At 36.3% G+C, this 26,383-nt stretch overlaps 1 long non-coding RNA gene and 1 pseudogene across 1 annotated transcript; one reads left to right on the top strand and one right to left on the bottom strand.

The window, feature by feature from the left end:
• Window positions 1–1,065: 1,065 nt before the first annotated feature.
• LOC122487964 lies at window positions 1,066–8,043 on the bottom strand. Its single transcript, XR_006298520.1, has 3 exons — window positions 7,920–8,043; window positions 7,740–7,826; window positions 1,066–2,200 (listed from the first exon to the last, which is right to left on the bottom strand). It is a non-coding gene; the product is annotated as an uncharacterized LOC122487964 (long non-coding RNA).
• LOC122488824 lies at window positions 4,560–4,657 on the top strand (annotated as a pseudogene).
• Window positions 8,044–26,383: the final 18,340 nt, after the last annotated feature.

Below are 26,383 nucleotides of genomic sequence, written 5' to 3'. Positions count from 1 at the left end.
CCATTCATCAGTTGATGGACATTTAGGCTCTTTCCATAATTTGGCTATTGTTGAGAGTGCTGCTATGAACATTGGGGTACAAGTGGCCCTATGCATCAGTGCTCCTGTATCCCTTGGATAAATCCCTAGCAGTGCTACTGCTGGGTCATAGGGTAGGTCTATTTTTAATTTTCTGAGGAACCTCCACACTGCTTTCCAGAGCGGCTGCACCACTTTGCATTCCCACCAACAGTGCAAGAGGGTTCCCGTTTCTCCACATCCTCTCCAGCATCTATAGTCTCCTGATTTGTTCATTTTGGCCACTCTGACTGGCGTGAGGTGATACCTGAGTGTGGTTTTGATTTGTATTTCCCTGATAAGGAGCGACGCTGAACATCTTTTCATGTGCCTGTTGGCCATCCGGATGTCTTCTTTAGAGAAGTGTCTATTCATGTTTTCTGCCCATTTCTTCACTGGGTTATTTGTTTTTCAGACCTAAACTTTTTTAACCAAAGTAACTGAACTACTTTCTGTACGTAAGCCCAATTTCATTATGCCAGGGATAGAAATAAAGTCTTTTTCACATTTTATTTTCCATGGTGGGGTTTTAGATATCTCTTACAAAACAAACAAGTTGAGAGATCAGATGGACTAACTAAAATTTTAATTATAAAATTAGTTTTTGAAAAATACTACTTCTATTAGTAAGTTGACAATAGAAAAATATGAGGAAGTATTTAAATTAAGGAAGTTAAGACTTTTTAATCCATACTTAAAAGTTTCCTAAGATACCACAGAAACCTTTCTCCTCGGAACAAGGCTAATTTTACCATGATAAGAGGACATGATTGTGCTGAAGATAATTTGCTTTCACATTGAAAATTCCCCTTAAGATAAAGAAGATCATGTTCTCTAACTTGGACCAAGAAATGGCAAAAACTGTATTTGGATTTTGATCTTTACTTACTGTCTTGATTTAAGTGAGCAAAATGTTTTATAGAAGTGGAAATAAAAAAAATACCTCTTTAACTTAATATTCCGTAATGATTACTAATTAAGAATCAAATACAGGAATCTCTGTTTTTCTGATAAAATAAAAGTAGATACAAATATATAATTTATAGTAAAAATTCTTATAGATATCTTTCCTTAGACTTCTTCGTATTTCATTGTCAGAGCTTTATTATTTGTCAAATGATGGCTATTACTTCTTATCTAGAATTTACTCTTACATTGAACATTTTTTTGTTTAAATTTTTACTGGCCACTAAAGGGTACAAATTAAGCCTGCTTAATTCTTATAAGCCAGCAAAAAACCATACTTTCTCTTTCTTTATTTAGGGAAATGTCATATCAACAACTCCAATGTCATATTTACTTTATCAATTCCTTTATAATGCACAAGGATTAGCAATTTTAAGTAGGAAATAACCAGACCAAAGTAGCTTTACAGCTAAGGTTAAAAAAATGAGTGTTCAAGTAAAATATGAAGGTTTCTGGCCTTTCACGAACTTTTGAACCTCCACAGCTTGCCAAATTTAGTTAAATTTTAATTGAAGTGTAAATATTATTTATCTTAAAATGAAAAGGAGAATTAATACAAACTGTTTAAAGCAGGTAGAAAGTATTTTATATAATGTTTTGTTAGATATGTATCAATAGGGAACAAATACTATTTTGCCTGATAACTTCATATACCCCATGCCTTTTACTTCCTAATGGTATTATGCAGTGGTCTAACAGGTAGTTCTTACAACTTGGTGGTGGAAAGGTCATGGTGCTAACAAGATTAGATTCATAGCCAATCATCTTCAAAAATGTATATGAAAAGTGAGGGAAACAGAAAGTCTGTGCACTGCAAAAAAAAGAAAAAAAAAGTTTCTAGCTCTCTAAAACCCTGTGAGGTGAAAGGTGATAATCAAAACATCAAAAAATAAAATGTCTGCAAAACTGGGTTTTGTGTGAAACATTTACCTTAGTAAGTTACATTAGCAGAATTCTGTGTTAAGGTGGTGTAAAAGAGGATATGAGTGTGCACAATGGTTTTGTTAGAAACAGCATAACCTACCAGAGATATGAGTCCCACGGTTGAATTTCACACCATCTAACCAATTCTTCCTTTCCCAGGCAATGAGAAATATTTCCTACCAGTCCAATAGACTTCCTTACCAATTTAGGGCTTTGTATTCATTCAGGGCTATGGGAGGGAACAATTAATATCCTAAAACAAAACAAAACAAAACAAAACAAAACAAAACAAAACAAAACAAAACAAAAAAATCAGTGAAACGGATGGATGATACTGGACTTTGGAGATAATTAGAAACAGTCTTTTTCTTTCTTTTTTTTTCATTTTTTAACATTTTTATTTTTAAGAGGCAGAGAAGGAGCATGAATGGGGGAGGGGCAGAGAGAAAGGGAGACACAGAATGTGAAGCAGTTTCCAGGCTCTGAGCTGTCAGCACAGAGCCTGACACGGGGCTCTAACTCACAAACTGTGAGATCATGACCTGAGCTGAACTGAGTCACCCACAAGCCCCAGAACAGCCTTTTTCTAAAGCCTATAGATGAAAATGATCATTAATAATAATAATAATAATAATAGTAATAGTAATGTGACCTTGCTTAGTGTCACCCCTTTGAATTCAATTCCAGTCAAGTGACTCTTATTCTTTTCTTTCTCAAAGGAGTGTGTTAAGTCTTTTTCAAAGAAGAGAGGCCATTAAATGTATAACATTTGTTCCAGGTAATAGGTTAAGGATTCATATTCATAAGAATGAAATGCTGTGTATTGTTCAGTCTCTAGTCATCGTGTGATCACTCTAGTTAGTCTTCAAGGCTTTTCTATTTTCAGGGAATAAATATTCTACCTCTCCTGAGTATCAAAGGAATAAAAGGGTAACTAATCAGCAAAGTAAATAAGTGAAGAAAATGAAAGTTATAACATTAGCGAAGACTGAAACAAGTATGTTTAGAATTGATTCAAATTAGAGCCTAACATATCAAAACCTGTGATATGTAGCCAAAGCTGTATTTAGAGAAAACTTTTTCATCTTAAATGTATTTATTGGAAAATTATATTTAAAATCAAAGAACTAAGCAATCAGTCCAACAATCTAAAAGAAGAACAAAAATAAAGCCAAGAAAGGAATTAAGTGAGATACATATAATTGATGCATCAAGCAAATTGAAATAATTGACATAATTCAAAAAATAAAAATAATTCCATGAAAGGTCATATGAAACAGGCAAACCTTTGACAATTACAATTAAGAAAAAAGGCATAGATTTTAAAAATAAGACTATATTCAATTATATCTACACAAGATTTAAAAATTACTAAAATTGGCAAAAGAAGACCTGGAAATCTAAAAAGACAAAAAATAGTAACAGATATTGAAATGGTAATGAAATAATGACTTGCTCCCTACTGGTCCTCACTAATAGCTCCAGACCCAGGTTATTTTATAAGCAAACATGGACAAATCTTCTTGAAACAGGAAATTTCTTTTTTAAACAAGCAGATCATAATAAATAATAAATAAATAATAAAGTGGGTGTGTGTGTGGTTCAGTTCATTACGCGCCCAACTCTTGATCTCAGCTCAGGTCATGATCCTGCGGTTCATGAAGTAGAGCCCTGCCTTGGGCTCCACATTCTCCAGGCTGAGCTTATTTGGGATTCTCTCTCTCTGCCTCTCCCCAACTCAGGCATGCCTCATTCTCCCTCTCAAAGAAACTTTAAAAATAATCAAGTGGTAACACATTGAATCCAACAATGCACTGTAAAAATAATGCAGCATGACCAAGTAGGGCTTTCTCTTGGGAATACAAAAATGGCTTACCACTAAACTCGTTCAGTGGAATGTACTCTATTAGTATATTAAAGGAGGAAAAATCATTGGATCATCACATTTGATTTTGAAAAGTTATTCTAAATTAATTCAAGATGTTTACAACGATTTTTAAAAGCTTTTTGTAAAATAAAAAAATATGTAAAGTAATTTCCTTGATTTATAAAAGGATCTACCCAAGTCCCTCATCAAGCCCTATCCCTAGTGATGAAATAGGTTTATATGGACAAGAAGAAGAAAACTGTTCAACTTTTAACTTGAGGTCCCAGCCAGTGTAACAAAACAGAGAAAACAACTCAAATATTGGAAAGGAAGTTATAAAACTGTGACAATATGCAGATAATACAAGCATTTATATGAAAACCTCAGTGGGGTAGATAAGGGAATTTAATCAAGATGGCCAAATACAAGTTCACCATATGATAACCTGTAGCTTTTATTCATAACAGTAAGCCAATGAGAAAATAAAAGAGAACAAGAGGTCTTTTTATAATATAATAATCACATCAAATACTTGGGAATAATCCTACGGTGACTTTACTGGAAGACATAAAAGGGGAAAAATACTTTGTTCATGAATGAGAAGGTTTAATATTTAATGATGTCTGTTCTCTTAAAACAAACTATGAATTTAGCACAATACTAACAAAAAAGAGAATTTTTTTAACCAAAATTTAAAACCTGTTCTAAAATCCACAAAGAAGATTGAATATTTAAAAATCACCAAGTGCTTGCTTGGGCAGCACATATACTAAAATTAGAACTATACAGAGAAGATGAGTATGGCCTCTGAGAAAAAAAACAACAACAACAAGATAAATGTATAAAAGAAAATGAAGGGATGGCCTTGACTACTACATATAAAACATATTATAGGATTATAGTAATAAAAATATTATAGGGGTGCCTGGGTGGCTCAGTCGGTTGAGTGACTTCAGCTCAGGCAATGATCTCGTTGTTTGTGAGTTAGAGTCCCAGGTCAAGCTCTGTGCTGACAGCTAAGAGCCTGGAGCCTTCTTTGGATTCTGTGTCTCCCTCTCTCTGCCCCTCCTCTGCTCATGCTCTCTCTCTCTCTCAAAAATGGATGAACATTAAAAAAATTAAAAAAAAAACTTTAAAAAATAATATATTAGTGGGATAGGAATTGATAACTACATCAGTGGAAGAGGAGTTTAAAAATAGAGAAAAGCGTATGCTAATTTAAGATACCATAGAAGTGGCATTTTAAATAAATGGAGTAAGGGATTCATTTTTTTTTTTTTTTTTTTTTTTTTTAAATTTTTTTTTTTCAACGTTTATTTATTTTTGGGACAGAGAGAGACAGAGCATGAACGGGCGAGGGGCAGAGAGAGAGGGAGACACAGAATCGGAAACAGGCTCCAGGCTCTGAGCCATCAGCCCAGAGCCTGACGCGGGGCTCGAACTCACGGACCGCGAGATCGTGACCTGGCTGAAGTCGGACGCCCAACCGACTGCGCCACCCAGGCGCCCCATGGATTCATTTTTTAATATGAGTTCTTGGGAGAATTATCTACTTATTTAGAAAGATGTTTAGAAAGTTAGCTCATATCTCATATTCATAAAGACAAATTTCAAATGATTATAATCTAAGCATAACATTATAAGAGTATTACACTAATAGTATAATTTTTTTTTCCTGTTGGGATATGGAAGGTATTCTTTTATTTTTCTTAATGTTTATTTATTTTTGTAAGAGAGAGAGCACAAGCAGGAGAGGGGCAGCAAGAGCAGAGCAAAGGATCTGAAGCGGGTTCCATGCTGACAGCAGAGAGCCCAATGTGGGACTCGATCTTATGAACTGTGAAATCATGATGTGAGCCGAAGTCAGATGCTCAACTGAGTGAGCCGCCAAGGTGCCCCTGAAAGGTATTCTTAAATAAAAAATTTCTAACAGGGAAGAATTGGAAGTGAACTCAACGTCTATGTATAAAGGGACTCCTAATCTGTGGTATGGAAAATAAGACATCAATTTAAAGGAAAGAGGCACTGATAAAGGAAAAAAAAAAATAAGGTTTTGGTATCATGGTAGGTATATTATGATACAATTTTTATTTAAAAAAAAGACCAAAATAATGCATTTTCTCTACAATTATCAATTTTTACAAATGCATAAAACAAAGTCTAAAGTACCCACATTAACCTGATGGCAATCGTGGGCCGTGTAGAGGGGGACTAGAATTTAATATTACTATCATAGGTATTTTAGCACTATAGATAATACTTAAAGTTTAAATAACGATATCTAAAAATGGATAGGTTATAGGTAGGTAGATAAGTAACAAAAAAATCATTGTGGGGAAAGGTGATAAATCCACAATTTCTACAAAGGAAATGACAAATATGAAGATCAAATGTTATTGGAAATAAAACAGCTATCTGATTTGACAACTGTGGGGATGAGTTTGTTTTACGAGTTCAGCTAAAATCCTACAGACTCAAGCAGTTTTAATTTTTTCTGTTTTAGTAAAATAAAATGTTTTCAAAATACTCCAAAGGGTAAATGATTTCATTTCAAAATAGTTAAATGAAATAAGCATGATTTATAGTGCAAATCAAAATATTTAAATCATGCCATTTCTGTGGTATCGCTGGAGGCAAACTTTTTATCCAAATGTTCTTCTTTGTAGCTTAAAACATAATGTTAACCTATGGTCCATATTATTTTAAGTGTATTTAGTGCCTAAATAAGTTCTAGGAATTTCTCTGCTCAAAATTAGCCAATGTTGACCATGAGGGATTCAAAAGCAATATTAACCCAAGGTCACTGAAATGGCCCTAAGAAAACAATTTTCCTAAGTGTAAACATATAGACCAATCTTATGTACATTTTTAGAACTACATGTTCTTTTTTAACTGTTCCTGGTCATTTTGTGTATGTTTGAGCTCTACCAGGAATCCTATTTTGATCTCCTCATGCCCAAAAAAGATAGAAATAAGGAAAAATAGAAAGGAAAATAAAAAACGACTGTGACTCAGAGCTTAAATTGTATTAAAATTAATGCCAGTAAAGATTTTTTGGGAGATAGTTAATACTGGTGGGAAGTGAGAAGGGTCTTCCTAAATACTGCTATGGGGAGAGCAATTTAACAATGTGGGGCAAGAACCTTGACAAATATTCATATAATTGCTCACACTGGATCTATGTCTAGGCTTTTATCCTAAAAAAACCTGCAGCTAGATGAAAATTAATATCCTATTATATTCATCATGGGATCATTTATAAAATCACAGGCAAACTAAAATTCCAGCAATAGGGCCAGCAATAGGGTACTTTTGGATAAACAAACTATGATACATCTGTATGATAATAGATTATTATCTATGCAATAAAATATCTTTGAAGATGAATTCATGACATGAGAAGATGCTTATATTTATCAAAAAAGATACAGAATTTTATTTATAATAATGAATACACACACACACATACACTATGTATGTGTGTGTGTGTATATATACATAAATACTTGTATCTATCTATCTGCCTACTACCTACTTACCTACTGACCTATATTTGAAAGGAAGGAAATAATTGCCAGTGACTCCTGGCAATGGAGGAAAAACAATGTACTTTAATCTTCTCTAGCCTGTATCAATGCTTCAGCCTAATTTGTTTTTTGACAGTAGGTACTGAAAAAGTGAAAATCTCCTTATTGTGTAAAGTGAAAAATAAGAAAAAAATTAACAATAGCCCAATCATTTCTCTTCTAGTCTCCCATCCCTGGTTCCCAGGGGAAGATTCTCTAAATCAGTATATTCTTTTTTCAGTGGGTATGCATGGGCTCTTCTTGTTTGAAGACTTCACTGCTGCTGCACCTTTATTTTCTATTTCTTTGTTTATTATAAGTGGAGAAAGTATTGTGTACTCTTCCCCTAAAGCACAAACCTGACACTGTCCAGCAGAAGGTGGTACTGAAGTCTGTGAGTTCATTATCACCTTGAAAAGCAGGCTGTAACCTCTAGGCTCATCCACCTGCGAGAAGGAGAGAGAGGAGAAGGAAGAAAATATGTTGACAGGTAAGAAGAAACTCAGTCTCAAATGGTGTGGAATGAGTAAGATATTCACCAGTGTGGTCTTCTCATTGACTGGGGCTCAGCTGGGACTATGGCAGGTCCAGGCCACCAATTTCACTGCCACCACTGTCACCTCCCACTCCAGCTTCTGTTTATGAGAATGAGGCTAGTTTCTCAATGGTCCCTTACCTTCAAGGCTACTACTTCCAAAATGGGGTGGGACTATAGCCTTTTTGGTTTGTTTGTTTGTTTGCTCAGTTGCTTAGGGAGATAAGATTTGACAATATTTGAAATCAAAACATTTACCTGTCCCTATTGATCTGACCACTACAACATTTTTTTGTGATCAATTCTAATTTTTAAACCAAAACATGCTTATTACCATGTGAACTCTGAATATCAACATGACCTCTGCTTCTGCTTCTCTTTTTTCTAATCAGAGTGGGCTACCTACTTTATTTAACCTCATTTCACAAAGGTTAGATAACCACAAACAGAATTTTTTTAAAACTCTGCTTTAGGAATGGACTAACATATTTGTAACATTTACATTTAAGTTTTTGAATTGTGGGTAAATTTTATTTATAATTTTTATTTTTCAAATTTTTTTATAATGAGTATTACTTGTATATTAAAAGGGAAGAGAGAAAGAAATATGCATTGTGGGTAACAGCTGACCTTTGTCTAAGCTATTTTAACTACCTTTAAACCAAATCACATTTACTGGTGGGAAAAATATATATATGTAAGGTGAGCCACACACACAAAAAAATACTGTTGGTAATTTAACTCTCTATGGTTGATATTTCTATACTCTGCTTTTCATAATATCATGTCACCAAATTCTGTGCCTTCTGGTCTTTTGGGTTTCTGCTCAAACCTTCACATATCACCCTCGTGCTCTCTCTCCACATGTCTACTAATCTAGTAGCTATCACCCTGTACATTTCTTCCATAATTCCCACCATAAAATCTGTAATTATTTTATTTGTTTACTTATTTTTCTGTCTCCTCACACCTGTAAGTAAGCTTCCTCTGCAGGACATAGGCTGTGAGTCCTTTTTCTAGAATACTGCCTGACATAAGAGAGTACACAACTGATATTTAAAGGGTCAATGATTAAATACATCATATTTTTAGTAATTTTTCTAGTTTTTCTTTTACAACCACACACCAGAATAGCTCCCAAGATGGTGAGAAGGTGACTAATTTTTACTCTGGTGATAGCAAATAACTAGCAATTTTGCTTATATTTCACATGTGAACCATCAATTTTCCTGAAAATGAGTAAAAAAAATAAGATTGGGATCATGTTGTTTTCACATACTTTTAAATTTCTGCATGCAACAGTATTTCCAGCTCCAGCTGGAATAGAACTAAAAGTACTGGAATATTATGAGAAAAGCTATTCCTGTACAATGTCCAATCTGATTTTGCAAACTAAGTATGTTTGGAAAAGTTGTAGAGAATATGAAAGAGATTTTAGATGCTAATGCCACAAATATCTTGGGACTGGTCTCAAAACTTGACCCCAAAAAGTCACTTAATATTTTTGCCTTTCATACTGTACAAAATGTATTGCACATGCTGTATTTTAAAATAAGTGATCAAAGTAGTGACAAAACAAACCATTACATATAGTGCTTTCTATGTGCCAGGAACTGTTTTTTTACATGCTTTATGTGAATTATTAACTCCTCTAATCTTCTGCATAACCTTATCACATAGGGATTATTAGCCTCCTTAATTTACTGATGTGGAAACTGAAGCAGAGAGTAAGCATATTAGAAGGAAAGAAGCATCTACAGCAGCGCATCTGAGTTTCCCTCACTAAGCACAGTGCTCCACTTTATAAAGCACATTTTTCCCTTTCCGGAGTGACTGCTGGCTGGCCCAAGGTCATGTGACTCAGTAGAGCCAGGATTGAAACACAGCCTGGCAACAGAGGTTTCCTCCTAGCTCTCTATGTTATAATGCTTCTCAAAAGACCTGTAATGGGTAAGACATATTAGAGGAACTCAATCTGCTATCATTTACACACAGGAACCTGTGGTATGGATAGGAAGGACACTGGAGTTGGCTTTAAAAGTCTTGGAATCAAACTCTGAGCTCTATTCTTGAACCTGTCGCTCATGTAGCTTCAGTTTGCTCAACTCTGAAGTGGCGATGCAAACCCTCCACTGTTGTGCTTTAGCAGCAACTGATTCAATGGGTGGCATATGCTGCATCATTCTGGAAGCCTTAAAGAATGATTGAGTCTTGTGAATTGGGGCTGCTTTTTATTCCTTCTATAAATAATGAAGCTCATGAAATTATTTAAGCAAGTGAGGGACATCAGATAGTCAGTTCAGCTGATCTCAAGTACAAAACCAAGACTCTTCCCAGGTCTTTTGTACTTAAATATCTAATTCGACAAATTTTTCAAATATACTTAGGAACCAAACCCTGAGCACGTTCTGTAGAGAGTAGCAGGAGGAAAGGGTATGGTCACTGTTCTCACAAGTCATGGACAGCAAAGGAGATAAGATACCCAAACCAAAGCAGATCATGATACATGTTGTGAGAGGAAAAAAAGTTTGGTGAAATCAGAGGAGGAAGGAGCACTTTTGGGTGGGGAGATTAGAAAAGGAGACTTCCAGTATATGAATATTAGCAGAAAAGAGGAGTAACATATACTAAAAAAAAATTAATTCTCTCTGAATCAATTTTCACCTTTCATCAAACATCCACTCTTTTTAAGGCACTGTGCTAACAGGGAAACCGAGGAGAGGAAGACAGAGCTTAGACTCTGGGGAAGATGGTCTGAGTTCCCTCTCCAGAATAGTGCAATGCCCAAAGGACATCCATAACTAAAAACTGTACTCCACAGAGGTGGAGAAAAAAAGGAAGCAAGTATAATGTCGTATGGATATTGATGAGGAAGTATTTAATTCTGTCTATGGGAGAAAGAGTCCAGGGGGAGCTACAGTAAGGGATGGTTGAACAGTCTCAAATGAAGCTTGAGTAGGTCATTTCTAAGTAGTTAAGAGAAGGGAAGGGTAGTTCAAGCAAAGGACACAACATGACCCTTGATTTTGAATGTTTCTCCTGTCATGTATATAGAGAATCACAAAACTGGGGACATGGTAGGGTGGAGGGTAACTCTCAGTTCTCCTGTTTTCTTTCAGAATTTAACTTTTGTTTAAAAAAATTTTTTTAACTACTTGGCTTGATACCAGTCTCTTCTATTTGAGCACTGATCTCATGAGCAGTTAAACAGACTTGGTTTCACATGTCAGTCTCTGCTCTCCACCCTCTACAGAATGTCCCAGAAGGTTGGACTGGAATAGAGGGGAAAGGATGCTTTTAAGCAAAGGAGCATCAGGTTCAAAATGGCTAAAGGGGATAAGAGAGGGAGACAATGAATTAAGTTTTAAGAAGTCTGTATTATAAAACATTTCTAACATATAGTACATAGAAGAGTGTGACTCCTTTTTATTTCCTCCTGTATTATTTTGAAATACATTTGAAACCACACATCATTTCATCCATAAGTATTTTAATATATATCTCTAAAAGCAAAAAGACTCATTCTAACCAAAAAAAGTACAATTAACTCACCTACAAATTTTAACAATATGAACCAACTTTGTAAGATTTTTGAGACTGAATAGCTTATACAACATCAAGTTCTGATCCTCTAAAGAGAGATGAAGGTGGTTAGTGCCATCAATGTGTGGGAAATGCCAAGTATTAGGAAACAGGTGACATCTCCCAGGAGGCAAACAATAGATGAATACATTAGGGAAAACATTTGAATAAAAGCCATTGATAGGAAGAGTTTGAATAACATGAGATCTGGGAGGGCTGGAGGAATCAAGAAGTCTCTCCACTTGTGAATACAATGAGGGAGGCTGGGCCTTGAAAGAGGATGGAACATAAGTAGGTGGGGAAAATGGTGGCATTCATCTGTGGGAAATGGCCTGAATGATTTAATGGATCTTGACTGGTACACACACCTCCCAGGAAAGTAGGGAAATAAGGTCACCTAGGTAGAGGAGACAACAATATGTATTCATGATTTCCCAGGATTTGAATTGCATTCACTGTTTCAATAAATGTTGGTTGAACGTGGAGACCATGCTAGGAGCATACAAAAACATGACATCAGACCTGTTCACAAGTAGATTTAGGTCTAATGTGGGAGTCATAAAAGCAAAAATACCACAATAATTACAAATCATTCCATAAACATTTATTGAACATCCTCTATGGGTCAGATACCACCAGATGTAAGCTTCAAATACAATGATAAATAAGCCATGGTCCTCAAGAAGCCATTGAACCATAAATGAGTTTTGATTGGATGCTGCCACGAGAAAGAAGTATTTTTAGGGGAAGTTATTTTTCTGTCTGCACAAAGAATCAAGTAAAGGATAGTCTGAGTCAAGAAGACAAAGTGGTAAACTGAAATATGGTATTAACAACAAAAATGGAGATAAGGGGATCATACAAGAGATGTATGAGTGGGGAAAAAAAATAGCAGGAGAAACTGAGCAAATCATGTCCAGAAGTCTCAGGTGAGGATTGTGTATTCACATGTGTGTGTCTGCACACAGGCATTTCAGGTGTGAGCCATTTCACTTCTCTTTTCAAGTGTATGAAAATTTTCTCTGGTACTAACATCGAGCTGTAGAGAGATCACCTTTCTTTGACAGAAAGAAAAATTTAGTTTACATGTGGTGAGGTCCCAAAACATCCTGCTGGGGACATTGGATTTCTTTGTAGAAGGGTAACTTCCCCACTGCTGATGCCTTGATGTGCCAATTTGTGCTCCTCAAATGTGAGTGTTAAACTTAATAAAACAAAACAAAACAAACTGTTTTTTGGATATCAGTATTAAGGTCCACTTGGAGCGAATGTTTCTTAAATGATTGACCAAAGTAAACTCTTATGCTTTCCACGTGCTCACTTGGAGTCAGCAAACAACACATAGATCAGAACAATCAGTAAATTATTTCCAAGGATTGGAAACAGAAATCCTCAGATGATTCACTGATGATTCAGATTTCTGTGTATCGCGTCTACGCTACTTGTTGCCAAGGGAACTAGGGGCCTACTTCCTACCACACCACAGCTATTAAAAGTACCAGCAAAAGCCACAGGGAGTAACTTCTCTCCTCTTTTATTAAAAATGACTAACGGACTACATGTCAGTTACACAAAGTAGATTTGTATTTTATCCATGGAGGTCATATCCATGAGGTATTGAGATGCCAGGTTATTAATCTATTTATCAACTGCTTTTGTTCTGCCACTTTCCTCATGCAGGAAGAAATTTCCATCAAGAACTAAAGATGCCAATAGAAAACGCATTTTTCCTGATATAATCCAGGCTGATGTGCTTCTGTAGTAGTAGCCATGGTCTGTGAAATGTGTGTCAACCTCAGCCAGGGTTAGAAGCCACAGTCATACTGCCAGCCTAGTCTGCTCCTCTGGGTCATGAGTGCAAGAGAAGGACAGAGACAGGGAGAAGGAGATAGGCTGCCTTCCACAAGAGGGTACTGTACATGTTGTAGCTTTGATCTGTTGATCATTCTCTGACAATCACCATTATGAAGCAACATAAAAATGTCATTATAGTCAGATATTTTTAAGAGAAAACCAGCAATGGATGGATACTCTTGCACAGATAACCTAAATTTTTTCCTTTAATGTGTGCTTTGAGCTCAGTTCTCATCTGGAAATAGGGCATGAAGGCTGCCTTTATGCACAGTTGTCAGGAAGACAGATGCAGGACATAAGTTAACAGCACAAACAAGCACACTCTATGCTCACACAGAGCAGGGTCTCCCATCCATTAGGAATACTTGGTAGGACAAGACAGTTGAAAGCATCCCAGGAATAATTCTTTCATTTGCCTTAAGGCTTGCTAGAAAATCTGTATAGGAAGGACATTTTCTCTTTTCAGATGGACACATTTTTTCTCTACAGTTCCATAGGGCCAGAGAGAAGCGACCAGATATTCTTACATGAGCCTCACCTAAGAGGTGTCAGATGCCTAAGTGCTTTTCTATGCCCAAATTTATACAATATTAGAGCTCTTCTGCCCTTTGAAGGGGCAATATAGTTATGAACTTATCAATTTAAATTTGTTAAATGGGTAGTAAATGTTACTTGTAATAAATGGTGATTTTTTTGAAGATACAAACTTGATCACACCATATTTTCCCTCCTTAATCTATCCTAAGGTTCCTATTTCTTAGAAACCTTATTAGTGAATGAAATCCAAGCTCTTTTTCATGGGATGCAGAGCCTTTCATGGTCTTTTCTGACATCTTTTGGTACTTGAGCAACACAGAATTATTTATATCTCCCATCTGCTATCACTGCCCCACACATCTGTGATTTGGCACAAAGACCTTGCTAAACTTGCCATGTCTTTACTCTCTTCCTATGTGATAGTTTCCTATTTATTCTCAACACAATTCAAATATCAGTTGCTCTGCTGGGTCTTTCCTGATTCAAATGCTATCAAAAGTAATTCTTACGTAGGACCTCTGGCTTTGTCCATGTTTAATTATACTTCTAATACTGTATGTAACTATTTGTTTACATGTACATGTACTTTTTCTTCTGTTACACTGCACCGTCCTTGGGAGCCAAATCCATATTATTATTTTTTAACACTTTGCACAGTATCCAGTATACTTTAAGCTCTTTGTAACTTTTGTAGAAATCTTTTTCCATTTGGCAAACCTTATGACTATTGTTAGAGAAAAGTTCATTTTAAATAAATGCAAATGTTAGAAATGTTAGTGATACATTAAATAAACATTGCAAATGTTAGAAATAAATGCAAATGTTAGAAAATGTTAGTGATACATTAAATAAACATTGCAATTCTGTGCCTTAGAAAAGAGCTGTGTCCAGAATTCCTTGCTGGCCAATTAAGGAAAAGATCAAAGTATGTAAGTCAGGTAGATGGAATGTAAATTAGAGATATTTTTTCAACAAAGAACAATGACAGTGAGGCTCCCTCCCAATCTCTGATGTTGGGACTAGCTGGTGGAAAACTTGAGGTGTCATTTTTCAGAATGTTCCAAGGTCTCTGAATGGAAGTTTTGCAACAAGACCATGAGGCAAAAACTGTGAAGGAAGGGCTCATTTTATCATATACAGTGTTTGTTTTTATGTTTGGTTTTGTTTGGTTTGGTTGGGGTAGTCACATGCCAGAGGCCCAAGTATTTGAGAAGTTCACAGCCCTGGAACAAAAGATTAATGTGAATTGACAGGGACAGATGAAGCAGGAGGGTCTTATTTTAAAACAAGACTCCTACTGCACTTCTTCTATGAGATCTAAGGTATCCATAATGCATGGCTTACTGTAAAGGAAACTAGAAGAAGTACTGGGTACTGTGACTTGTCATCAGCAACTGAGACCCTACCTGGGAAATGCTGGTGTAGCACAGCGTTGAGGTTCCTGGAGTTAAAACCAGAGTCACATCCATTAAAATGAGAAAAGTTAGGACATGCTGAAAAAGCTCCCAATATAAATAGCATAATTGGGCCAAATGCTAGAGCAGGGTCAGGAAATGAAGAGAAACCAGGCTGTAATTGGGAGATACAGGGATCTTTCAACAAGCATCTAGATACTAACCAGCCTTTTTGTGGGCAGGTAATGGTGGTATAAAGTGCTTGGTAAATAATTGCAAAATATTCTCCACTTCCCCTAGAGGAGTGAAAATTTTCTTCAAAAAGAAGAAAGAATAAAGAACTTATTTGTGCCAGGGTTTCTAAATCCTCAGTGGAATTGCTATTTGGAATTACTGCCTACTTTCCTGATAGTGGTACTCCTGGACCAACCCCATGGAGCCTAGGTTTTCACCAAGCTGAAGTCGGACAGCCCAAAGTGAACATGAAAAATGGAACATAGATTTCAAGAAATCCATCAGGCAATTTAAATACGTGGAAATGTTTGACCGGGATAGAGCTTCCCTTGTCCTCCTAACATCAATGAATGGACTTTTGTTCTCCACTGGGATATGTTCCTTTATGGATGTTGTCATCTGGATGTTCCTCTGCCTACACATTTTCTGGACAACATCCTTGTGCATTTGGCAGTTAAGACTCTCAGGAACTCTTAGGAGGAATATGTAAAGACATGGGCTGGCTTCCGATTCTGAAACAAGAAGGCATACTCACTTTTCCCTGCTCCTGAGTGGCATCTTCCCCCAGAAGATCACCCAGGAACAGTAGGTAGCCCGAGGAAGTAAGTGCCTTCTATCCCCACAAATGGCATCACAAGGGATTGAGCAATAACCCTAATGGCACCAAAAGAGTGCAGCTGACAAGAATAACATTTCAAGGGCCAAGAAAACCAAAATGCCATGGAAATACAGCAAAAAAACAAAAACAAAACAAACAACAACAACAACAAAACAGGCCAGAACCTATATGTTCAGCGTAAACAGCACAATTGCCTTCTGAAACAGAAGGTATAACTAGGATCAAGAGTCTTCTAACATAATAACCAAAATGTTCAGGACACAAGAGAAAATCACCCATCATACCAAGAACCATGAAAATCATAATCTGAATTAGAAAAGAATCAAGTGGTGCCAGGGACAAGATAAATTAGACGATGGAACATCTGACAAGGTTCTTAAAGCAGCTTCAAGAATCAATTACAAATCCTCTTGAAATAAATGGAAAAATATAAAATATTACAAAGAAATAGACATTATGACAACCTATGGAAAAGGAAAAATTATTTGCACGTGATATATCTGATAAGGGGTTAATATCCAAAATATACAAAGAACTCATGCAATGCAACAGAAAAGAAAAAAAAATCCCCAAAATAATCCAATTAAAAAATTGGCACCACATAAACAGACATTTTTCTGAGGAAGGGATATGAAGGGCCAGCAGGTACACGAAAAGGTGTTCAACATCACTAATCATCATGGAAAAGCAAATCAAAACCACAATGAGATATCACCTCTCAGAATGACTATTATTAAAAATATAAGAGATAACAAATGCTGGCAAGGATGTGGAGAAAAGAGAACTTTTGTGCAATGTTGGTGGGAATAGAGCTTCCTTAAAAAAATTAAAAAATAGAACTAGTATATGATCCAGCAATCCCACTTCTGGGTGTATGTCCAAAGGAAAAGACAACACTGTTGAAGAGTTATCTGCACCCCCATGTTCACTGCAACATTATTTACAATAGCCAAGATATGGAAACAACCTAATGTATAGATAAAAGAGAATGGAAGTGGTGATATATTATATATATAATTATAATATATATAATGATGTATCAATTTTAAAATACCAATATATATCAAAAGATACAAACTTTTTAAAAAAAGAAATGAAAACAAAGAAATAAAAGTTATAGAAAAGACCTGGACGAGTTCACACAGTGCCATTTCCAGATGAAATTCCATGACTCTGGTTGTGTTTCAATTCATCATAAATATTATACATGGTACTAACAGTTGTGAACTGGAATAGCCCTGGGACAAACAAGGATATGCAGGGGCTCTTACATTTCCTTAGCTGTAATCAGTATTTCACCCACCCCCCTACTTTCCCTATTTGCCTCAGTAATTTAAACTCTTCAGGAAAGGTCAGATTATAGTATTCTGAGAAATAAAAATAACATTTATTCATGCTCTGTTCTGGGATTACCCAACCCAACCTGACTTGTTATTATCAAAACTAGCATCTATAATACTGGGAAGTGAGCCATCTTTTTGTAAGAAGTTCCTGGTTTAACTATCTCTAAGTCTGCATCTGGTTTCAAGATAGATGGCCTTAATGAGATCAAGTATTCTGAATAGAAATTGCAGTTACAGCTGATGATCAAAATGGCCTTTCAAGTTCAGAAACACTACCTTGCAGGGATCTGCCCTAACCGCCCCATCCCCCCAGCATGTACTAGGTGAAGTGAATTTAAATCTCAGAACAATTTAATTTTTTTTAATGTTTATTCTTGAGAGAGAGAGAGACAGAGCACAAGTGGGGGAGGGGCAGAGAGAGAGGGAAACAGAATCCGAAGCAGGCTCCAGGCTCTGAGCTGTCAGCACAGAGCCCAACGCAGGACTTGAACTCATGAACCATGAGATCATGACATGAGCTGAAGTCGGACACTTAACTGACTGAGCCACCCAGGTACCCCAAATCTCAGAACATTTTAAATTCACATCTATTACTTATCAAGCAGTTAAAACTGACAGACACCCAAAAATGTTAGTAAGATCTCTACGCACTGGCAAAGGCTTCTTGCCCAGAAAGATCCTTGGGGGGGGGGGGGGGGGGGGGGGGGAGGAAAAATTCAGCCAAACACGGTTACAAGTGACCAAAGCAAAATAGGGAAATATTACTACATACTGCATAATACTGCATCGTTGGTATGACAAGTCAGGTAAGGTCATCCAGAAAGCTAAAGCACCTTGAGATCAAATGGAGTGGTGGATGAGGGACCCCAGAAAATGATCTTAATTGTTGCTGCTGTCTACAGTGGATTTGTGGCCTGAATGGAAGGGCCAAAGCCAGAAGACAACAGCAGGGACAACACAGCAAATCATTATCCAAATCAAGATTCTCAAGCAAAGCTTTGGTGGTGGGAAGCCAAAATCCTTATCTATGGATAGCTTAGTTTTAACTATTCTGTGTCATTTCATGTCACTGGAAGAGATACTTCTATTATACTTTAAGTCTGCTCTTGAAATAATGTGTTGTGACATAAAATTCAAACTCAGATGTACCAAAGGTCAGACTTGCTCAATTTGCCCAAAGGAAAGATGATAATGACAGTTCCTAGAGAGGTTTTAATATGTCAAATGTAATTATATTTCAGTCAGTTTTTCAATATTTTTGAGCATTCTTTGTACAAAGTTCAATGTAGAGCACTTTAAATCTGTATTTTCATGAAGCTGTTTTACTGGTGTAAGTTTTAGCTTTGATTTAAAAAGAGAAGCACAGTTCTCAAAGATCAAAATAGTTCTCATATGAATCACTTTTTGATTCATGAGCATCCATGTCCAGTCATAAAATGTCCATTCATTACAATCTTATATTTTCATGTCCCTTCTCTTGTTAAAAGTATTTTGAAGTATGACCAAAGAGAAATAACCCGTAATCAAGTATAAGTATGACCGGCCATATAATCAAGGATAAACATAAACGAGTTTGTATTACAATTAAATAATTTTGAAATGGAAACAAACGTAAAGATAAACGACTAAGCTAGACGATACAGTATGGCATATGGCTATCAAAAATAATTTTTTTACACATTATGAGAAAAGTAAAATGACCAACTATAAATACTATTTTAGTTTTTTCACAATCAACCACTTTAAAAATATTTAATATCTGGAGAAGTTAGACAAGTTAACAGTGTTTCATGATATTGCTTAAACCAAATACTTAAGCAAACATCCAATATTAGAAGAGGATACTTTATTTCACACATGATATTTTTAAGTAAGATGTTTCTTTTTCTTTGAAACAGTGTATGTTTTAAATGGCCAGACACGATTGCAATTTATGTTCCTAATCAAGCTCTTTAAGTATTTACTTCAGTTGGAACTCTTTACATTTAAGCAACTTTGTTTGATTAAGTTCAATGTGAGGAAACCTCTTATTTGTTCTTTCTCCATAAAAGGACCGGTCTTTGATAAACAGTTTTGTCTCTTATCCTGGGCTGTAATCATAAGTGTTTACTGGGAAAGTAAAGTCTCTGAGGTTTTCATGTAGAGATGGCTTTCAAAGAGTGCAAATTGTACTCTGCCTAGGACCGTACGTGTCATCAATAAAAGATAGAGCAAAGAGCAATTTACTTTGATGGTTTCATTTATAGCTCTTCTGCCCTCCATTTGTTCTTTCAGGTTTTCACTGGCTTCATTACTCTAGTCTGCAGCCTGCTGGTAATTCAAGAATACCAATAACCAAATGTTAATTCATTTAGTGGATTTTCCAGTCACAGGGGACACTTATATTTTAGCCTAATTTGAAAATGACTCCTTAGGAGATTCATTTATAATACTTGAAGACAGCTGTTTGTGAAATTTGTAATTCCAAATATTATAAATTTCAAATGTTAAGGGAGAGGAAGCCTTGTGATGTTGCAGAACTGAATTCAGATCCTGGTACTACCTCTACTGGCTATGTGATATTGAACAGGTTAGTTAGCCTCTCTGAATCTGTTGTGTTGTTATTGTTGTCGTTTCAAGGATTAAACACATAGGGGCCTCTGTGGACTCAGGTGGTTGAGCAACTGACTCTTGGCTTCAGCTCAGATCCCAGGGAATGGGATCGAGCCCTGCATTGGGCTTCCTACTGAGCATGGAAACTGCTTAAGATTCTCTCTCTCTCTCTCTCTCTCTCTCTCTCTCTCTCTCTGCTCCTCTACCCCACTTGTGCTCTCTCTTAAAAAAAATTAGATATACAAAATAAAGAACACATTGAACATATTAAGTGTTCAATAATAACAATGGAAAAATTGCCTGAAGGAAAAAAGTTGGGATAGTTTTAGGGTTTGTCTGCCTTTTTTATTTCTGTCAGCTCCTTACCCTCTGGGTACTGCGATGATGCTGTCCCTAAGAGGATATTGCTATTTTCTCATAGAAAGAGAAAAGGAACAATTCAAAAGCTCCTCTGCCAGCCTGTTTTCTGCAGGAGTCTGCCAGGCTGCCTGCCAGCTTCATATAAAGCCACTCTGCTCTCTATCCGCCCAGGTTGCTCAGCTTTCACATTAGTTCATTGGCCTTATGCTTCTTCTCACCCCCTTACATAGACTCTGCAGCATTGAGTTGGCGAGCAAGATGGCATCATCTATGGCTTAGCTATCTTCTTAGGAATGGGAAGTCTCAAAATCTGCATTGGGGTAACTTGATCCCTGGAGCCATGGGAGGCCATGCAAGACTCCTACGTGAAAAGTGCTATGAAGAGTCTTGAATTATACATCATGTCCGAAATGGGGTGATCATTAATTTTTCTTTAAAATAAAACTACTGTCAGGGCGCCTGGGTGGCTCAGTTGGTTAAGCGTCCGACTTCAACTCAGGTCACGATCTCACAGTCTGTGAGTTTGAGCCCCGCGTCGGGCTCTGGGCTGATGGCTCAGAGCCTGGAGGCTGCTTCGGATTCTGTCTCTCCCTCTCTCTCTGCCCCTCCCCCGTTCATGCTCTGTCTCTCTCTGTCTCAAAAATAAATAAACGTTAAAAAATTTTTTTTAAAATAAAATAAAATAAAATAAAATAAAATAAAATAAAATAAATAAAACTACTGTCTTTCAGGATATTTAGTGTGAATTTTAAAGATGTTTCAAATAATCACTCAAAATTTTTAGAAAATAAAATATCTATTCTATTGCTGAATGCAACTCTCTTCTTAGAGGGGGAAAGGAAATACACATACACACACACACATATACATATATATACACACATACACACCCACACCTATACACATACAATGTATACTATATATAATGTATACCATATATACAATGTATGCTATATATATAATTTATACTAAACATAATATAAATATATAAATATATTATTTTTGAAACATATGTGGCAATGCTTTCTGTCAAAGAGCCCACTAGAGATTACTTTGACCTGGAGGTGGGTGGAGCAGGGGTGGGGGAAGTGGCAAAAAAGGCTTTGGGTGATATTCCAGGGAACAGCTACTTGGTGGTGGAATGCATGCCATCACTTCAGTCACTCCCACCGTTGTGATGGTACAACAACAGGGTAACACAAAGCACCTCACCCTCATACTGAAGGAAACTGCCAGTGGTATGGGGGGGGGGGGTCACAGTCTGAATCTTAACTGTTTTATCTTCTCCATTCCTTAGTATAATTACTTCCCATATTTTCTGTATTACATGTACACATATGAGTTCAGCCTTTCTTTTCAGAGAAAGAAGACAGCTGGCTAAAATGACTACATCCAAAGAGGTAAATTTCCTTCTTGTGTTTACTCATATGAAATCGGCATTCCAGGAGCACAAGAGACTTTACTCAAAATAGAAACACAGAAGAGATACAAGACTCAGAAGTGACTATTTTCTGTCATGTCTACTACATATTTGTCTGATACATGGCCTATGATACTATATGACATAAAAAGATCGCAAAGCTGCAAAGCCACAAAGCTGCAACGTCGCAAAGCCTAGAGTGCATGACAAATTGGCAGAGTTACTGGGAAAACAGCCTTGATGACATCTGGATGTCTTTCAAATACGCTACAGCACATCAAGCAGACAAAAATTTCTGCTTTGTCTACTTTGGTTTAAAACCATTATATTTTACAAGGATTAAAATAAATACAGTGAAAAAGAATGAACACAAAGAATAGGTCACATTGAAAATACTCATAAAAACTTTTACAAAAACACTGTCATGGCATCTACATTTTCACATTCCGAAGACTGAAGTTGAATTTAATACAATTCAGTAGTAATACTAATAGACCATAAAATAACTGCACTAAATAAACTCTTCCCATTTGTCTGTAGAGTTCAAGTTCTGATAACAATAGTTTCCGAAGAAAGGCAGTTAGCTGAGAAATCCACAGATTTGCAAAGCTCATGAGTCTGAAGGAATTACTGGGATAAATATACAAATGACACTTTGCCAATCAAATCTAAATAATAAAGCTTGGGGTGCCTGGGTGGCTCAGTCTATTAAGCGTCTGATTCTTGATTTCAGGTCATGATCTCAGGGTAATGAGACTGAGCCTCGCCTTGGTACCACGCGGGGTGGAGCCTGGTTAAGATTCTCTTTCTCTGTCTCTCTCTCTCTCCGCCCCCCGTCCCTCCCCCACTGCTTGCACATGCATGCATACTTTAAAAAAATAAAATAATAAGTAAATGATAAACCTTAATGCAAGTATATGCATAATGATTTTTCTAACTTTGTCACCCTACTGTGCATACTACTTTGAAACTATTTTTTTTTCACATAAGGCATCCTTTTAAATTATGGTTTTTAAGGGGTGCCTGAGTAGCTCAGTCAGGCAAGCACCCAACTTCAGCTCAGATCATGATCTCACAGTTCGTGGGTTCAAGCCCTGCACAGGGCTCTGTGCTGACAGCTCGGAGTCTGGAGCCTGCTTCGGATTCTGTGTCTCCCTCTCTCTCTGGCCCTTCCACACTCTCTCTCTCTTTCAAAACTGAATAAACACTTTAAAAAAGTTAAAATTATGAATTTTAAAAATATAAACCACGGTTACACTTAATTTTAAGCTATTATTAACTGGCTAGTTGTTTTTAAAATTTCATGACTGTATATAATCTTTTGATCAAGTTTTAATAAGTGAATATTTGGGCATATGTCTCATGATTCCTATTGATTAAATTCCTGGCGATGGAAATGCCAGATCAAAGGGTGAAGGCTTTTGAAACATTTTGCCAAAATCTCCAAAATGGTTGTGTCAATAAACACTCTCATCAGCAGTATGTAAATATACACTTATGATATATTCCTCATACCTAAATGCTTTGTATTCTCATCTAGATAATCTCAGATAGTACCTTTGTAGACAGAACCTCTTTGTCTACTAATCAAAATGTTACTGTGATGACACCTGCAGAGGTCAATAATCAAAATAATAAACATATGCACAAGAGGTGCCAACTCATATTAGCCATGCAGATAGAATGCTATCAAAAGCCTAAGAAAGATCTGCAGCTATTCTGTTTCTCCTGGAGGATAAACCCTGGATAAAGATTAAAAGCTAGTTGTGGGATGCCTGGGAGGCTCAGTTGGTTGAGCGTCCAACTTTGGCTTATGTCATAATCTTGTGGTTCATCAGTTTGCACCCTGCATGGGGCTCTGTGGGGACAGCTCAGAGCCTAGAGCCTGCTTTGGATTCTGTATCTCCCTTGCTCTCTGCCCCTCCCCAACTCATGCGTGCACTCTCTCTCTCTCTCTCTCTCTCCCTCAAAAATGAATAAACGTTAAAAACATTTTTTTTAAAGTTAGTTGCTTTGTAAAGTTGTTTTCAGATTTCATTACCTAAGACATGCAGATGTAATGAGTCATTTCATCAGATGAACATGTAATAGGTTGAATGTTGGGTGAGAGTGAGAATTCAGAGGAAAGAAAAATGATCCCTGGGGTCAAGCTGTAAGTACTCTCTTGGCAAAACTTTATGTCTAGATGTGACAGGTTTATAACAAGACCTGTTTAAAACCTTAAGTACAGGTTCATTCCGACTATAGACTCAAAATCATAGGAAATCAATTATTCTCAAGTGATTTGTTTTCAGATACATTCAGATTCTTTTCTGGTGGAATGATTAATTTTTAATCTTTGGTATAATGGAAAGAGCATAGGGAAAAAAAAGTCAGAAAAATTTTAATACCCTAGCTCCACTACATATACTAAATGACTTGAGGGAGTGAGCACACTTTAATAACAATAGCTAATTTTCATTGGGCACTCCTTATATATCAGGCCTGTACGTGTGTGTTGTTTAATCCCATAACAACTGTAGATCATATTCCGTATCCATCTTTCTTTGTAGATGGCAACATTGAGGCTGTGAGTTCACAGGTCTTGTCCGGAAGGACTTAGTCATTGAGTGATAGAGACCCACTGCCTGTGTGCCTCCAGAATTCATGGGCTTAACTGCCACTCTATTGTTTAAGTTGCTCATCTGAAAAATGGGGGCATTTAGGGAGACGATGTTTCCTCAATTCTACACTAAGTCTAAAATTTTCTTTTGCTTCCTTTTTTCTTTAAATAAAAAAAACCTATTCTTCTCTTCATAGAATCAATAAGGTTGAAGGCGTCATTTAAACCTCCCACTTATATTCATACTACTTAACAAAAGTTAACAGAATTATTGAGGTATAATTCACATAAAGTGTACAATTTGGTAGTTTTTAGTATAGTCACAGAGTTGTGCAACCATGACCATTTAGAGCATTTTTATCACCCCAAGAAACCCATCAGCAGTACTTACCCATTTCCCCTCCACTCCCTATTTGAAACCCAGCCCTAGGCAACTATGATCTATTTTCTGTCTGTATGAATTTGCCTATCTTGAAAACTTCACATAAGTGGAATTATACAATATATGGCCCCTTGTGGCTGCCTTTTTTTCACTGAGCATACTATTTTCAAGTTTCAGCCATGCCATAGCCTAAATCAGTACTTTTTCCCTTTTATGCTACATAATATTTCATTGTGTGGGCATACGACATTTTGTTTGCCCCTTCATCAGTTGATGGGTAATTAGGTTGTTTCCAATTTTTGACTTTTATGAATGTTATTGCTAAAAGCATTAGTGTACATGTTCCACATGAGCCTAGATTTTAATTTTCCTCGTGTAGTAATCTATGAGAAATGGTGGGTCATGTGATAACTCTATGTCTAACATTTTGAGGAAATGCCAGAGCCTTTTCTAAAGAAGCTGCACCATTTTACACTCTCGCCAATAGTTAGAGAATTCCAGTTTCTTCACATCTTCCCACTACTCATCATTGTCTTTGTGATTACAGCCAGCCTAGTTGGTATAAAGTTGTAGCTCATTGCAGGTTTGATTTGCATGTCCCTTATAGCTAATAATGTTAAGCATCTTTTCATTTGCCTATCTACCATTTGTAAATCTTCTCTGGAGAAATCTCTATTCAATTCCCTTGCCCATTTCTTGAGTTGTCTGTATTATTGAATAGGAAGCACTCTTGATATATTCCGGAGACAAGTCTCTTAAAAAAGATATGATCTGCAAAATTTTTCTCCATTCTGAGTTGTCTTTTCACTTTTTTTGCAGTGTCCTTTGCAAGACAAAATCTTTCAATTATGATGTCTAATTTATGTATTTTTTTTCTTTTGTTTCTGGTGTTTTGTCTTTTGATTTTTGGTGTCATATCTTAGTATTCATTGCCTAATCCAAGGTCATGAAGATTTACTCCCTCATTTTATCTTAAGAGTTTTATAGTTTTAGATCTTACATTTAGGCCTCTGGTCCATGTTGAATTAATTTTTGGATAGGGTGTTAGATAGAGGTCCAACCCATTCTTTTGTGTTCTCATATACAGTTGTGCTAATTCTTTCCTCATTGAATTATCTTCGCATCCTTGTTGTCTACCTTGTTTTTGATCTCCAATTTTTCATGTCTGTTTATTCACTTTGCTTCCCATAGCACTCACTACCTAATTGTAAATTCCTTGAGTTGAGGGACCATGGATTATACATATGCATGCCCCACACCTCAATACCTGGCAGACTACGGAGTCTGTAGTAGACACTTAATAAACACTTCACTGTTTGGTTGGTTGTTCAAAGGAATTGAAGATACCCAAGGGGTAAAGGAAATAAACCAGGAGTTTAAAGAGATAAAAGTTATACATCTCATCTTACATTAATGTATCTCAAATAATATTTGGAAATGCCTAGTTAACTAATATTTGGAAAAGAATTCAAATTAATATTCTATTAAGAATCATTTTTATATCATTATATTCAAATACATTACTATGTTGGTAACATTTGCTATTATG

This window comes from Prionailurus bengalensis, chromosome A2, assembly GCF_016509475.1.
Source record: "Prionailurus bengalensis isolate Pbe53 chromosome A2, Fcat_Pben_1.1_paternal_pri, whole genome shotgun sequence".
Taxonomy (NCBI): Eukaryota; Metazoa; Chordata; class Mammalia; order Carnivora; family Felidae; genus Prionailurus; species Prionailurus bengalensis.
The sequence above is the reverse complement of the archived record's forward strand: the minus strand, read 5'-3'. Positions and strand labels throughout refer to the sequence as shown.